This window comes from Trichomycterus rosablanca, chromosome 4, assembly GCF_030014385.1.
Source record: "Trichomycterus rosablanca isolate fTriRos1 chromosome 4, fTriRos1.hap1, whole genome shotgun sequence".
NCBI classification, from domain to species: Eukaryota; Metazoa; Chordata; class Actinopteri; order Siluriformes; family Trichomycteridae; genus Trichomycterus; species Trichomycterus rosablanca.
Window position 1 is genome coordinate 19,054,585 of NC_085991.1, and position 13,805 is coordinate 19,068,389.

The following is a 13,805-nucleotide window of genomic DNA, read 5'->3' on the forward strand; positions in this document are numbered from 1 at the left end:
ATTCTACCTTCAACATTCTACCTTCTACATTCTACCATCTACATTCTACCTTCAACATTCTACCTTCTACATTCTACCTTCAACATTCTACCATCTACATTCTACCTTTTACATTCTACCATCTACATTCTACCTTTTACATTCTACCATCTACATTTTACCTTCAAAATTCTACCTTCAAAATTCTACCATCTACATTCTACCTTCAACATTCTACCATCTACATTCTACCATCTACATTCTACCTTCAACATTCTACCTCTTACATTCTACCTTCAACATTCTACCTTCAACATTCTACCTTCAACATTCTACCATCTACATTCTACCTTTTACATTCTACCATCTACATTCTACCTTCAACATTCTACCTTCAAAATTCTACCATCTACATTCTACCTTCAACATTCTACCTTCAACATTCTACCTTTAACATTCTACCTTCAACGTTCTACCTTCAACGTTCTACCTTCAACATTCTACCCTTAACATTCTACCTTCAACATTCTACCTTCAGCATTCTACCATCTACATTCTACCTTCATCATTCTACCATCTACATTCTACCTTCAACATTCTACCTTCAACATTCCACCTTTAACATTCCACCTTCAACATTCTACCTTTAAAATTCTACCTTCAACATTCTACCATCTACATTCTACCTTCTACATTCTACCTTCAACATTCTACCTTCAAAATTCTACTATCTACATTATACCATCTACATTCTACCTTCAACATTCTACCTTCAATATTCTACCTTCAACATTTTACCTCCAACATTCTACCTTCAACATTCCACCTTTAACATTCTACCTTCAACATTCTACCTTTTACATTCTACCATCTACATTCTACCTTTAACATTCTACCATCTACATTCTACCATCTACATTCTACCATCTACATTCTACCTTCAACATTCTACTATCTACATTCTACAATCTACATTCTACCATCTACATTCTACCTTCAAAATTCTACCTTCAACATTCTACCTTCAACATTCTACCTTCAACGTTCTACCTTCAACGTTCTACCCTTAACATTCTACCTTCAACATTCTACCTTCAGCATTCTACCATCTACATTCTACCTTCAACATTTTACCTTCAACATTCTACCATCTACCTTCAACATTCTACCTTCAACATTCTACCTTTAACATTCTACCTTCAACATTCCACCTTTAACATTCTACCTTCAACATTCTACCTTTAAAATTCTACCTTTAACATTCTACCATCTACATTCTACCTCCTACATTCTACCTTCTACATTCTACCTTCAACATTCTACCTTCAACATTCTACCTTCATTATTCTACATTCAACATTCTACCATCTACCTTCAACATTTTACCTTCAACATTCTACCCTTAACATTCTACCTTCAACATTCTACCTTTAACTTTCTACCTTAAACATTCTACCTTCAAAATTCTACCTTTAACGTTCTACTTTCAACATTCTACCTTTAATATTCTATCATCTACATTCTACCTTTAACATTCTACTTACAACATTCTACTTTCAACATTCTACCATCTACATTCTACCTTCTACATTCTACCTTCAACATTCTACCTTCTACATTCTACCTTCAACATTCTACCTCCAACATTCTACCTTCTACATTCTACCTTTTACATTCTACCATCTACATTCTACCTTCAACATTCTACCTTCAAAATTCTACCATCTACATTCTACCTTCAACATTCTATCTTCTACATTCTACCTTCAACATTCTACCTTCAACATTCTACCTTCTACATTCTACCTTTTACATTCTACCATCTACATTCTACCTTTAACATTCTACCTTTATTATTTTACCTTCTACATTCTACCTTTTACATTCTACCATCTACATTCTACCTTCAACATTCTATCTTCTACATTCTACCTTCAACATTCTACCTTCAACATTCTACCTTCTACATTCTACCTTTTACATTCTACCATCTACATTCTACCTTTAACATTCTACCTTCAACATTCTACCTTCTACATTCTACCTTTTACATTCTACCATCTACATTCTACCTTCAACATTCTACCTTCAACATTCTACCATCTACATTCTACCTTCAACATTCTACCTTTAATATTCTATCTTCAACATTCTACGTTTAAAATTCCACCTTCAACATTCTACCTTCAACATTCTACCATCTACATTCTACCTTCAACATTCTACCTTCAACATTCTACCTTCAACATTGCACCTTTTACATTCTACCTTCAACATTCTACCTTTAAAATTCCACCTTCAACATTCTACCTTTAACATTCTACCTTTAACATTTTACCTTCAACATTCTACCTTCAACATTCTACCTTCAACATTCTACCTTCAACATTCTACCATCTACATTCTACCTTCAACATTCTACCTTCTACATTCTACCTTCAACATTCTACCATCTACATTCTACCTTTTACATTCTACCATCTACATTCTACCTACAACATTCTACCTTAAAATTCTACCATCTACATTCTACCTTCAACATTCTACCTTTAACATTCTACCTTTAACATTCTACCTTCAACATTATACCTTAAACATTCTACCATCCACATTCTACCTTCTACATTCTACATTCTACCTTCAACATTCTACCTTCACCATTCTACCTTCTACATTCTACCTTCAACATTCTACCTTCTACATTCTACCTTCTACATTCTACCATCTACATTCTACCTTCAACATTCTACCTTCAAAATTCTACCATCTACATTCTACCTTCAACATTCTACCTTCAACATTCTACCATCTACATTCTACCTCCAAAATTCTAGTATCTACATTATACCATCTACATTCTACCTTCAACATTCTACCTTCAATATTCTACCTTCAACATTCTACGTTTAAAATTCCACCTTCAACATTCTACCATCTACATTCTACCTTCAACATTTTACCTTCAACATTCTACCTTCAACATTCCACCTTTAACATTCTACCTTCAACATTCTACCTTTAAAATTCCACCTTCAACATTCTACCTTTAACATTCTACCTTCAGCATTCTACCTTCAACATTCTACCTTCAATATTCTACCTTCAATATTCTACCTTCAACATTCTACGTTTAAAATTCCACCTTCAACATTCTACCTTCAACATTTTACCTTCAACATTCTACCTTCAACATTCTACCTTTAACTTTCTACCTTAAACTTTCTACCTTAAACATTCTACCTTCAACATTCTACCTTCAACATTATACCTTTAATATTCTATCATCTACATTCTACCTTTAACATTCTACTTACAACATTCTACTTTCAACATTCTACCATCTACATTCTACCTTCTACATTCTACCTTCAACATTCTACCTTCTACATTCTACATTCTACATTCTACCTTCAACATTCTACCTTCAACATTCTACCTTCAACATTCTACCTTCTACATTCTACCTTCCACATTCTACCATCTACATTCTACCTTCAACATTCTACCTTCAAAATTCTACCATCTACATTCTACCTTCAACATTCTACCTTCAACATTCTACCATCTACATTATACCTTCTACATTCTACCATCTACATTCTACCTTCAACATTCTACCTTCAAAATTCTACTATCTACATTATACCATCTACATTCTACCTTCAACATTCTACCTTCAATATTCTACCTTCAACATTCTACGTTTAAAATTCCACCTTCAACATTCTACCATCTACATTCTACCTTTAAAATTCCACCTTCAACATTCTACCATCTACATTCTACCTTTAACATTCTACCTTCAACATTCCACCTTTAACATTCTACCTTCAACATTCTACCTTTAAAATTCGACCTTCAACATTCTACCTTTAACATTCTACCTTCAACATTCTACCTTTAACATTCTACCTTCAACATTCTACCTTCAACATTCTACCATCTACATTCTACCTTTAACATTCTACCTTCAAAATTCTACCTTCAACATTCTACCATCTACATTCTACCTTTTACATTCTACCATCTACATTCTACCTTTTACATTCTACCATCTACATTTTACCTTCAAAATTCTACCTTCAAAATTCTACCATCTACATTCTACCTTCAACATTCTACCATCTACATTCTACCATCTGCATTCTACCTTCAACATTCTACCTTCTACATTCTACCTTCAACATTCTACCTTTAACATTCTACCTTCAACATTCTACCTTCAACATTCTACCTTCAACATTCTACCATCTACATTCTACCTTTTACATTCTACCTTCAACATTCTACCTTCAACATTCTACCTTCAAAATTCTACCATCTACATTCTACCTTCAACATTCTACCTTCAACATTCTACCTTTAACATTCTACCTTCAACGTTCTACCTTCAACGTTCTACCTTCAACATTCTAACCTTAACATTCTACCTTCAACATTCTACCTTCAGCATTCTACCATCTACATTCTACCTTCATCATTCTACCTTCAACATTCTACCATCTACATTCTACCTTCAACATTCTACCTTCAACATTCTACCATCTACATTCTACCTTCAACATTCTACCTTCAAAATTCTACTATCTACATTATACCATCTACATTCTACCTTCAACATTCTACCTTCAATATTCTACCTTCAACATTCTACGTTTAAAATTCCACCTTCAAAATTCTACCATCTACATTCTACCTTTAACATTCTACCTTCAACATTCCACCTTTAACATTCTACCTTCAACATTCTACCTTTAAAATTCGACCTTCAACATTCTACCTTTAACATTCTACCTTCAACATTCTACCTTTAACATTCTACCTTCAACATTCTACCTTCAACATTCTACCATCTACATTCTACCTTTAACATTCTACCTTCAAAATTCTACCTTCAACATTCTACCATCTACATTCTACCTTTTACAATCTACCATCTACATTCTACCTTTTACATTCTACCATCTACATTTTACCTTCAAAATTCTACCTTCAAAATTCTACCATCTACATTCTACCTTCAACATTCTACCATCTACATTCTACCATCTACATTCTACCTTCAACATTCTACCTTCTACATTCTACCTTCAACATTCTACCTTTAACATTCTACCTTCAACATTCTACCTTCAACATTCTACCTTCAACATTCTACCTTCAACATTCTACCATCTACATTCTACCTTTTACATTCTACCTTCAACATTCTACCTTCAACATTCTACCTTCAAAATTCTACCATCTACATTCTACCTTCAACATTCTACCTTCAACATTCTACCTTTAACATTCTACCTTCAACATTCTACCTTCAACGTTCTACCTTCAACGTTCTACCTTCAACATTCTAACCTTAACATTCTACCTTCAACATTCTACCTTCAGCATTCTACCATCTACATTCTACCTTCATCATTCTACCTTCAACATTCTACCATCTACATTCTACCTTCAACATTCTACCTTCAACATTCTTTCTTCAACATTCTACCTTTAACATTCTACCTTCAACATTGCACCTTTAACATTCTACCTTCAACATTCTACCTTTAAAATTCTACCTTCAACATTCTACCATCTACATTCTACCTTCTACATTCTAGCTTCAACATTCTACCTTCAACATTCTACCTTCAAAATTCTACTATCTACATTATACCATCTACATTCTACCTTCAACATTCTACCTTTAATATTCTACCTTCAACATTCTACGTTTAAAATTCCACCTTCAACATTCTACCATCTACATTCTACCTTCAACATTTTACCTTCAACATTCTACCTTCAACATTCCACCTTTAACATTCTACCTTCAACATTCTACCTTTAAAATTCTACCATCTACATTCTACCTTCAACATTCTATCTTCTACATTCTACCTTCAACATTCTACCTTCAACATTCTACCTTCTACATTCTACCTTTTACATTCTACCATCTACATTCTACCTTTAACATTCTACCTTTAACATTTTACCTTCTACATTCTACCTTTTACATTCTACCATCTACATTCTACCTTCAACATTCTATCTTCTACATTCTACCTTCAACATTCTACCTTCAACATTCTACCTTCTACATTCTACCTTTTACATTCTACCATCTACATTCTACCTTTAACATTCTACCTTCAACATTCTACCTTCTACATTCTACCTTTTACATTCTACCATCTACATTCTACCTTCAACATTCTACCTTCAACATTCTACCATCTACATTCTACCTTCAACATTCTACCTTCAATATTCTACCTTCAACATTCTACGTTTAAAATTCCACCTTCAACATTCTACCTTCAACATTCTACCATCAAACATTCTACCTTCAACATCGCACCTTTAACATTCTACCTTCAACATTCCACCTTTAACATTCTACCTTTAACATTTTACCTTCAACATTCTACCTTCAACATTCTACCTTCAACATTCTAACTTTAACATTCTACCTTCAACATTCTACCTTTAACATTCTACCTTCAACATTCTACCATCTACATTCTACCTTCAACATTCTACCTACTACATTCTACCTTCAACATTCTACCATCTACATTCTACCTTCAACATTCTACCATCTACATTCTACCTTTTACATTCTACCATCTACATTCTACCTACATTCTACCTTAAAATTCTACCTTCAACATTGTACCATCTACATTCTACCTTGAACATTCTACCATCTACATTCTACCTTTAACATTCCACCATCTACATTCTACCTTCAACATTCTACCTTCAACATTCTACCTTTAACATTCTACCTTTAACATTCTACCTTCAACATTATACCTTCAACGTTCTACTTTCAACATTCTACCCTTAACATTCTACCTTAAACATTCTACTGTCCACATTCTACCTTCTACATTCTACCTTCAACATTCTACCTTCACCATTCTACCTTCTACATTGTACCTTCTACATTCTGCCCTCTACATTCTACCTTTAACATTCTACCTTCAACATTCTACCTTCAACGTTCTACCTTTAACATTCTACCCTTAACATTCTACCTTCAACATTCTACCGTCCACATTATACCTTCTACATTCTACCTTCTACATTCTACCTTCAACATTCTACCTTCAACATTCTACCTTCAACATTCTACCATCTACATTCTACCTTCAACATTCTACCATCTATATTCTACCTTCTACATTCTACCTTCAACATTCTACCATCTACATTCTACCATCTACATTCTACCTTCTACATTCTACCTTCTACATTCTACCTTCAACATTCTACCTTCAACATTCTACCTTCAACATTCTACCATCTACATTCTACCATCTACATTCTACCATCTACATTCTACCTTCTACATTCTACCTTCAACATTCTACCATCTACATTCTACCATCTACATTCTACCTTCTACATTCTACCTTCAACATTCTACCTTCAACATTCTACCTTCAACATTCTACCATCTACATTCTACCTTCAACATTCTACCTTCTACATTGTACCTTCTACATTCTACCCTCTACATTCTACCTTCAACATTCTACCATCTACATTCTACCTTTAACATTCTACCTTCTACATTCTACCATCTACATTCTACCATGTACATTCTTTCATCAACATTCTACGTTCAACATGCTACCTTTAAAATTCTACCTTCAACATTCTACCATCTACATTCTACCTCCTACATTCTACCTTCTACATTCTACCTTCAACATTCTACCTTCAACATTCTACCTTCAGCATTCTACCTTCATTATTCTACATTCAACATTCTACCATCTACCTTCAACATTTTACCTTCAACATTCTACCTTCAACATTCTACCTTTAACTTTCTACCTTAAACATTCTACAATCAACATTCTACCTTTAACGTTCTACTTTCAACATTCTACCTTTAATATTCTATCATCTACATTCTACCTTTAACATTCTACTTACAACATTCTACTTTCAACATTCTACCATCTACATTCTACCTTCTACATTCTACCTTCAACATTCTACCTTCTACATTCTACCTTTTACATTCTACCATCTACATTCTACCTTCAACATTCTACCTTCAACATTCTACCTTCAAAATTCTACCATCTACATTCTACCTTCAACATTCTATCTTCTACATTCTACCTTCAACATTCTACCTTCAACATTCTACCTTCTACATTCTACCTTTTACATTCTACCATCTACATTCTACCTTCTACATTCTACCTTCAACATTCTACCATCTACATTCTACCATCTACATTCTACCTTCTACATTCTACCTTCAACATTCTACCTTCAACATTCTACCTTCAACATTCTACCATCTACATTCTACCTTCAACATTCTACCTTCTACATTGTACCTTCTACATTCTACCCTCTACATTCTACCTTCAACATTCTACCATCTACATTCTACCTTCAACATTCTACCTTCTACATTCTACCATCTACATTCTACCATGTACATTCTTTCATCAACATTCTACGTTCAACATGCTACCTTTAAAATTCTACCTTCAACATTCTACCATCTACATTCTACCTCCTACATTCTACCTTCAACATTCTACCTTCAGCATTCTACCTTCATTATTCTACATTCAACATTCTACCATCTACCTTCAACATTTTACCTTCAACATTCTACCTTCAACATTCTACCTTTAACTTTCTACCTTAAACATTCTACCTTCAACATTCTACCTTTAACGTTCTACTTTCAACATTCTACCTTTAATATTCTATCATCTACATTCTACCTTTAACATTCTACTTACAACATTCTACTTTCAACATTCTACCATCTACATTCTACCTTCTACATTCTACCTTCAACATTCTACCTTCAACATTCTACCTTCTACATTCTACCTTTTACATTCTACCATCTACATTCTACCTTCAACATTCTACCTTCAAAATTCTACCATCTACATTCTACCTTCAACATTCTATCTTCTACATTCTACCTTCAACATTCTACCTTCTACATTCTACCTTCAAAATTCTACCATCTACATTCTACCTTCAACATTCTACCTTCAATATTCTACCTTCAACATTCTACGTTTAAAATTCCACCTTCAACATTCTACCTTCAACAATCTACCATCTACATTCTACCTTCAACATTCTGCCTTCAACATTCTACCTTCAACATTGCACCTTTAACATTCTACCTTCAACATTCTACCTTTAAAATTCTACCATCTACATTCTACCTTCAACATTCTAACTTCAATATTCTACCTTCAACATTCTACGTTTAAAATTCCACCTTCAACATTCTACCTTCAACATTCTACCATCTACATTCTACCTTCAACATTCTACCTTCAACATTCTACCTTCAACATTGCACCTTTAACATTCTACCTTCAACATTCTACCTTCAACATTCTACCTTCAACATTCTATTATCTACATTCTACCTTCAACATTCTACCATCTACATTCTACCTTTTACATTCTACCATCTACATTCTAACTACAACATTCTACCTTAAAATTCTACCATCTACATTCTACCTTCAACATTCTACCTTCAACATTCCACCTTTAACATTCTACCTTCAACATTCTACCTTTAAAATTCTACCATCTACATTCTACCTTCAACATTCTATCTTCTACATTCTACCTTCAACATTCTACCTTCAACATTCTACCTTCTACATTCTACCTTTTACATTCTACCATCTACATTCTACCTTTAACATTCTACCTTTAACATTTTACCTTCTACATTCTACCTTTTACATTCTACCATCTACATTCTACCTTCAACATTCTATCTTCTACATTCTACCTTCAACATTCTACCTTCAACATTCTACCATCTACATTCTACCTTCAACATTCTACCTTCAATATTCTACCTTCAACATTCTACGTTTAAAATTCCACCTTCAACATTCTACCTTCAACATTCTACCATCTACATTCTACCTTCAACATTCTACCATCAAACATTCTACCTTCAACATTGCACCTTTAACATTCTACCTTCAACATTCCACCTTTAACATTCTACCTTTAACATTTTACCTTCAACATTCTACCTTCAACATTCTACCTTCAACATTCTAACTTTAACATTCTACCTTCAACATTCTACCTTCAACATTCTACCTTCAACATTCTACCATCTACATTCTACCTTCAACATTCTACCATCTACATTCTACCTTTTACATTCTACCATCTACATTCTACCTTCAACATTCTACCTTCAACATTCTACCTTCAACATTCTACCTTTAACATTCTACCTTCAACATTCTACCATCCACATTCTACCTTCTACATTCTACCTTCAACATTCTACCTTCACCATTCTACCTTCTACATTGTACCTTCTACATTCTGCCCTCTACATTCTACCTTTAACATTCTACCTTCAACATTCTACCTTCAACGTTCTACCTTCAACATTCTACCCTTAACATTCTACCTTCAACATTCTACCGTCCACATTCTACCTTCTACATTCTACCATCTACATTCTACCATCTACATTCTACCTTCTACATTCTACCTTCAACATTCTACCTTCAACATTCTACCTTCAACATTCTACCATCTACATTCTACCTTCAACATTCTACCTTCTACATTGTACCTTCTACATTCTACCCTCTACATTCTACCTTCTACATTCTACCCTCTACATTCTACCTTCAACATTCTACCATCTACAGTCTACCTTCAACATTCTACCTTCTACATTCTACCATCTACATTCTACCATGTACATTCTTTCATCAACATTCTACCTTCAACATGCTACCTTTAAAATTCTACCTTCAACATTCTACCATCTACATTCTACCTCCTACATTCTACCTTCTACATTCTACCTTCAACATTCTACCTTCAACATTCTACCTTCAGCATTCTACCTTCATTATTCTACATTCAACATTCTACCATCTACCTTCAACATTTTACCTTCAACATTCTACCTTCAACATTCTACCTTTAACTTTCTACCTTAAACATTCTACCTTCAACATTCTACCTTTAACGTTCTACTTTCAACATTCTACCTTTAATATTCTATCATCTACATTCTACCTTTAACATTCTACTTACAACATTCTACTTTCAACATTCTACCATCTACATTCTACCTTCTACATTCTACCTTCAACATTCTACCTTCAACATTCTACCTTCTACATTCTACCTTTTACATTCTACCATCTACATTCTACCTTCAACATTATACCTTCAAAATTCTACCATCTACATTGTACCTTTAACATTCTATCTTCTACATTCTACCTTCAACATTCTACCTTCAACATTCTACCTTCTACATTCTACCTTTTACATTCTACCATCTACATTCTACCTTCAACATTCTACCTTCAAAATTCTACCATCTACATTCTACCTTCAACATTCTACCTTCAATATTCTACCTTCAACATTCTACGTTTAAAATTCCACCTTCAACATTCTACCTTCAACAATCTACCATCTACATTCTACCTTCAACATTCTACCTTCAACATTCTACCTTCAACATTGCACCTTTAACATTCTACCTTCAACATTCTACCTTTAAAATTCTACCATCTACATTCTACCTTCAACATTCTAACTTCAATATTCTACCTTCAACATTCTACGTTTAAAATTCCACCTTCAACATTCTACCTTCAACATTCTACCATCTACATTCTACCTTCAACATTCTACCTTCAACATTCTACCTTCAACATTCTACCTTCAACATTCTACCATCTACATTCTACCTTCAACATTCTACCATCTACATTCTACCTTTTACATTCTACCATCTACATTCTACCTACAACATTCTACCTTAAAATTCTACCATCTACATTCTACCTTCAACATTCTACCTTCAACATTCTACCTTTAACATTCTACCTTTAACATTCTACCTTCAACATTATACCTTCAACGTTCTACTTTCAACCTTCTACCCTTAACATTCTACCTTAAACATTCTACTGTCCACATTCTACCTTCTACATTCTACATTCTACCTTCAACATTCAACCTTTACCATTCTACCTTCTACATTGTACCTTCTACATTCTTCCTTTTACATTCTACCATCTACATTCTACCTACAACATTCTACCTTAAAATTCTACCATCTACATTCTACCTTCAACATTCTACCTTTAACATTCTACCTTTAACATTCTACCTTCAACATTATACCTTCAACGTTCTACTTTCAACATTCTACCCTTAACATTCTACCTTAAACATTCTACCGTCCACATTCTACCTTCTACATTCTACATTCTACCTTCAACATTCTACCTTCACCATTCTACCTTCTACATTGTACCTACTACATTCTGCCTTCAACATTCTACCTTCAACATTGCACCTTTAACATTCTACCTTCAACAATCTACCTTCAACATTCTACCTTCAACATTCTACCTTCTACATTCTACCTTCAACATTCTACCTTCTACATTCTACCTTCAACATTCTACCTTCAACATTCTACCTTCTACATTCTACTTTCAACATTCTACCTTCAACATTCTACCTTCTACATTCTACCTTCAACATACTACCTTCTACATTCTACCTTTAACATTCTACCTTCTACATTCTACCTTCTACATTCTACCTTCAACATTCTACTTTTAACATTCTACCTTCATTATTCTACAATTTACATTCTACCTTCAACATTCTACTATCTACATTCTACCATGTACATTCTTTTATCAACATTCTACCTTCAACATTCTACCATCTACATTCTACCATCTACATTCTACCTTAAAATTCTACCATCTACATTCTACCTTCATTCTACCTTCAACATTCTACCTTTAACATTCTACCTTTAACATTATACCTTCAACATTATACCTTCAACGTTCTACTTTCAACATTCTACCCTTAACATTCTACCTTAAACATTCTACCGTCCACATTCTACCTTCTACATTCTACATTCTACCTTCAACATTGTACCTTCACCATTCTACCTTCTACATTGTACCTTCTACATTCTGCCCTCTACATTCTACCTTTAACATTCTACCTTCTACATTCTACATTCTACCTTCAACATTCAACATTCTACCCTTAACATTCTACCTTCAACATTCTACCGTCCACATTCTACCTTCTACATTCTACCTTCTACATTCTACCTTCAACATTCTACCTTCAACATTCTACCATCTACATTCTACCTTCAACATTCTACCATCTACATTCTACCTTCAACATTCTACCTTCAACATTCTACCTTCTACATTGAACCTTCTACATTCTACCCTCTACATTCTACCTTCAACATTCTACCATCTACATTCTACCTTCAACATTCTACCTTCTACATTCTACCATCATTATTCTACCTTCTACATTCTACTTTCAACATTCTACCTTCTACATTCTACCTTCAACATTCTACCTTCTACATTCTACCTTTAACATTCTACCTTCTACATTCTACCTTCAACATTCTACTTTCTACATTCTAACTTCAACATTCTATCTTTAACATTCTACCTTCAACATTCTACCTTCAACATTCTACCATCTACATTCTACCTTTAACATTCTACCATCTACATTCTACCATGTACATTCTACCATCAACATTCTACCTTCAACATTCTATTATCTACATTCTACCTTCAACATTCTACCTTCAACGTTCTACCATCTACATTCTACCTTCAACATTCTACCTTCAACATTTTACCATCTACATTCTACCTTTAACATTCTACCATCTACATTCTACCTTCAACATTCTACCTTCAATGTTCTACCATCTACATTCTACCTTCAACATTCTACCTTAAACATTT